General features: G+C 38.7%; 1 pseudogene; it reads left to right on the top strand.

The window, feature by feature from the left end:
* Positions 1 to 4554: 4554 nt before the first annotated feature.
* Positions 4555 to 5126, top strand: LOC116091967 (annotated as a pseudogene).
* Positions 5127 to 5326: the final 200 nt, after the last annotated feature.

The raw sequence follows: 5326 nt of genomic DNA, 5'->3' as shown, positions 1-5326 counted from the left end.
CCTGGGAGCTCCGAGGGTACTAGTTAGTTCATGCTGTTGTTCGTCCTAAGGGGCTACAAACCCCTCAGGTCCATTGATCTTGTACCTCTTTACCTGTGTTCTCCTGTATTTCTTTAAGGGAGTTATTCATATTCTTCTTAAATTTCTCTATCACCATCGTGAGATATGATATTCGATCCAAATCTTGCTTTTCTGGTGTTTTGGGATATTCATGACTTGCTGTGGTGGGAGTACTAGGTTCTGATGAACCAAGTAGTCTTGGTTTCTGTTGGTAAAATTCTTGTGTTTGCCTTTCACCATCTGTTGATCTCTGGTGTTAGATGTTCTTGCTGTCTCTGACTAGAGCTTGTTCCTACATTGGGTCTGTAAGCCTGTGTCAGCACTTCTGGAAGATCAGCTCTCCTCTGGTAAAACCTGTGCGCAGATGGATGTAGATCAGTCATCCCTCTTGAATTCTGGGGTCAGAGCACACCCTGTAGACAGGATCTCCACTTGCAGGAAAGTTGCAGAGAGGGCTGTGGATCTGTTGTCCCTCCTAGGTGTGGTGTGAGGTAGAAAGTATCCTGACCAGGCTGCCCTGCCACTTGTGAGGCCTGAGCCTCCTGGCTGGTCCTGCCTTAGAAAGTCACCAGAGAGAAAATGGTGGATCTCACCAGAGTCCCTGGGTTAAAGTGCTCCCTGAAGGCAGGCTCTCCGCTTGCAGGGGAATAGGCAGAGGGAGAGCTGCAGATCCATAGCTGTCACTCCTAGGTGTAGAAGGTCATTGAGAGGATCCTGTCCTGGCTGCCCTGCTACTTGTGAGGCTTCACAATAGTATTTTGTAATGATCAGGTTATTGATGAATATAGTGTGATCAAGAATATAATATAGTAATGATATATTGTACATTCTCTATGGCATACTTTCACTACATTACTATGTGTAAGTTACAATTAATTCATATAACCTCATAGAAGTTAAGTGACTCATTTAAGATTAAAAAGACACGATTTTAACTTCAGTGTCCTTGCTATTATTTGTTGTGATTCAAATGTATAAGGTCTCCCAATGGTAATTTACTGGAATCTTAGTTCTTATCTATTTATACTATTGTTTTGATCATGTGAACATTAACGTCATTAGTGATAGGGAATTAATGCTCTAATATAGTCATATTGAATGGTCTTTCTGGAGGTAGTCTGACTGTCAGAACTCCTTGGAGGGCATTTCTACTGAAAACAATATCCCCCCATACAATACTTCCCTTCTGTGGTTTCACCTCCCTCCACTGGTCCTAGCTTCCCCCATGTTCTCACTCACACAAATACACTCATCCTCTGTTTCATTTCAGAAAGGAGCAGAGCTTAAAGAGAAAACAAACAAATATGCCAAAACAAGATACAGTAAGCAAAAGACCTCATATTGAGGATAGACAAGGCAATCCAGTGAGAAGTCTCAAGAGCAGGCAAAACAGCCAGAGACACAACCTCTACAACTCTTAGGAGTACCACAAAAGCAGCAGGTTACCAGCCAACCATAACATATATATGGAAGACCTGGTGCAGACTCAAGTGCAGGGGTAGTGGTGGTGAGTAGTTATGATTGTTTCTATTCTATATCACATGACTATCCAGTCTCTGGTTCCTGGCCATTCAAGCAGTGCAGTCTCACTCTATTATATCTATTAATATCAATGGACTCAATTCCCCAATAAAAAGAGATAGACTATCAGACTGGGTTGGCTACTCAAACAAGTTCTGCACTATCCTTACCCCAGCACATTTTGAAGGCAGATGTTGTAGGTGAAGGGTTTTATGGCTTTGTTGGTGTCCAAGTTTCCCTTTCTGCACCCTGCAGAGTATGTCTCTACACCAGAGAGATTGGAAGGTAGGCATGAATGTCCATCTTGACTTTTCTATATTCAATGAGCTTTAGTGGATGTTTTCCTAGGCAATTGGAACCCACTGTCAATTTGTGAAGAACATGTTCTGTTCTATCTTCATCCTGGGTTATTTGAGAAGTTCCATGGGATCATCTTACCCCAAAACTCAACAAAATGCAACCCTGGCCTACCACTGGAAAGATTACTTGGCTGTAAATTACATCTAGTTCAGATTTCATATCCTCCATTACTAGGCATCACCCTTATAGATTTCACGAAGTTTCCACTGCAATACATTTCCATACATTACAACCTCCCCATTCCATCTGTCTGCCCTGTACTATCTCCCTCCATTCTCATCTTTCCTATCATCCCTCCATTTCTTCTTCCTACCTGCCACCACCACCCCCAATCCATCCACAAAATCTGTTTTATTTCCCCTTCCCAGAGAGATCTGTTTGTTCCATCAGGTTAGTGGCATGGTTAGGAATGCAGCCATCAAGGAATGTCATTATTACTAGGCTAGGCTCAAGTAGAAAAGAAAGTTTCAGTAATGATAATTCTATTTAGTGCATTATTAACATGGAGCAGGAACTGGAATGAAATATTGGTAAGTATAAGTTCTCAGATTTCAGTGAGCATGTGCATCTCATATTGCCTATATGTTATTTAAGCTGCAGATGGACATCCTGTAGATGTGGATGAGGGTCTGTATTTCTAGCATTCTAACAAGTGTTGTGGATGGTGTTGCTTCTTGCACTAAATTTTCAATCGCAAGGGCATGAATTACCAAATTATTATATTGTGAAGATTATGAACTGGCCTAGGGACAGTCAGTTTACTTCACTGCCATAGTCAGTGTGCAAGACCCACCCTATCGCCAGAACACTCTGTGTCTCAATTATATTTTGAAGAATAATATGCTTCTAGACTCCCTTGGTACTTGTCTCTACTTCTCTGGGTCATTTGCTTTACAACTCCAATTGAATGAGTTTTCTATTTGAAGTCACTATGAATGTCTGTCTGTGCCACAATTTGCCTCTTCTTTCTGTTAGCCTTTCATTGATATACACAGGTGGAAATCTTCTCTTATTAATTGACTGTATGTAAGGATGTAAAAGCACTAGAAGCATATTTTCCTCTAGGCTTGGCTTATGGCCTCTGGCAGAAGCCTTATTTGGCTTTGCAGTCTTAGACAAACATGCAGTCAGCAATTTACTGCTAACTGTATGGAAAATTGGCATGGTTTAGTTACCCACATTCAAGGAAGTCTGTATTTTCCTTCAGCCTTCAGCCTAAAGGAATTATGACATCCCTTATATTTTTAATGACTTGGAAAGAAAGGACAAATTATCTGCATTTGCCATTTTTTTCTTTAAAAGAGGAGAGAAAAAATGTTACAGCTACAAGTAGCCATGGACCTCCATTATTGCAAATTCTTTCTTTTGAACTGAAGTAATTGGATGCCATGGTGCTGCCAAAGGTCTTACTCACCTTTCCAGCTAACACTGGGCCTATGCTGTAACTCAAAGATTTCTGTCAACACATCCAGTGTCCTTTTACTGGTACTTTAAATCCATCTGGTTGTTATACCTCTAGGATATTTTCACATATTTCTCAGATTTTGAATTGTGTGAATTCGTTTTGACTCACAATATAATATTATTTATACATGTAGTGACTTTCTATCATTTCATTTCTCTATGCCTTTCCTAATCCCAGAAATGAAGATAACTTGAATCCTCAACACAGTAAAATAAAAGAGAGAAAAAAAAAGCTTTTAACATCTAAAGAACTAAAGTACCTTAACAACTATAGTTAAATGCCAATGCAGATAATTGACACTTATAATTTTGAGTCATTATTTAGGTGATAAATCATTTTCAAAACTGCAAATTTAGAAAGCAACTTCGTTGCCAACTAATTACAAATGTAATATTCCCTTATGCCCATAAGAAACTAGAATGATATGCCAGTTTGTTCCTTTTAAGGGTTATCTGTCAAATGAGTGATCCTAAAGTGTATGTAGCTCTTTGATGTGAACCGTCAGATTTTTAATTGTCAATTATTTAATATATGGATTGCTTTCCCTTTTTCACAGCAGTATTTTTAAAATATAACCATGGAAACAAAACCCCAGAGTTTGCTCAAGTATTTCTTTGGGGATTGAAACCATTTCTGAACAAAGTACTTGTTGCTGTTGTTGTTGTTGATATTGATGTTGTTATTTTGTTTTTGTGCTACATCCTTGCAGGAGAAACAGAGTATGGTCTAACATTTAATGTTAGTAGTTTTAAGTGAACTATACTGGTCCTCTTTTCTTTCAGCTGTGTGCTATGCATTATCAAGGACCACAGGATATAGATATAGATAGATATAGATATAGATATAGATAGAGATATAGATAGAGATAGAGATAGATAGAGATGGAGATATATAGATATAGATATAGATATACACACACACACATATATATACACACACATATATGTGTTTGTATAGATGTATGTATATATGTCACTTATGAGCATTACTACATTAATAAGCTTTGTTGATATCTCAGTGGCAGTCAAATTTCAGTATAAAAGTGAGCATATCATAAATGTGTTTATAGGAATGGCGATGTGAGATAGAGACAGAGGGAAAGGATGATAAGAAAGGGAGTCCTACTCTTTGCCTCATCTATTGCTAGAATGAAGACCATTCTCAGCAATCAGACTGCCAGCATTCCAGAAAAAATGTCGACATCACTCTGAAGGGGTACACAATCATTGTGAAGGATGCCAGGGGAACTCTGCACATGGACTTTAATCACATCAATGTCTGAGTCTTCCTGGAAAGAAAAAGAAAAGGCTCTGGGTTGACAAATGGTGGGGTAACAGAAAGGAACAGGCCACTGTCAGAGCCATCTGCATTCAAGTTCAGAACATGATCAAGGGTGTTATACTGGGCTTCCTTTACAAGATGAGGTCTGTGTATGCTTACTTCACCATCAATGTCGTTATTCAGGAGAATGGGTCTTTGGTTGAAATCCAAAATTTCTTGGGTGAGAAATACATCCTCAGGGTGAGGCCAGGTGTTGCTTGTTGCTTGTCTCTCAAGCCCAGAAGGATGAATTAATCCTTGAAGGAAATGATATTGAACTTGTTTCAAATTCAGTGGCTCTTATTCAGCAAGCTACAACAGTTAAAAACAAGGAAATCAGAAAGTTTTAGATGGCGTTTATGTGTCTGAGAAGGGAACCGTGCAGCAGGCTAACAAGTGAGGACTCAGTTTCCTAGCTCCAGAAACAAGATCCTGGTCACGAGTACAATTTGGGATCTTTGAGAAAAATAAAGGACTTATTATTATTGAAAAAAAATGAAGAAAAAAGGAGTCCTTCTTATGTATTTCCCATTAGCTACTATTATTTTTCTGGAATTATATTTAATATTTAATTAAATTTGCTTCTATTTTTAGTATGGT

Source organism: Mastomys coucha, chromosome X (assembly GCF_008632895.1).
Source record: "Mastomys coucha isolate ucsf_1 chromosome X, UCSF_Mcou_1, whole genome shotgun sequence".
Classification (NCBI taxonomy): Eukaryota; Metazoa; Chordata; class Mammalia; order Rodentia; family Muridae; genus Mastomys; species Mastomys coucha.
Note: the sequence above shows the minus strand (reverse complement) of the source record. Positions and strands in the feature narration are given on the sequence as shown.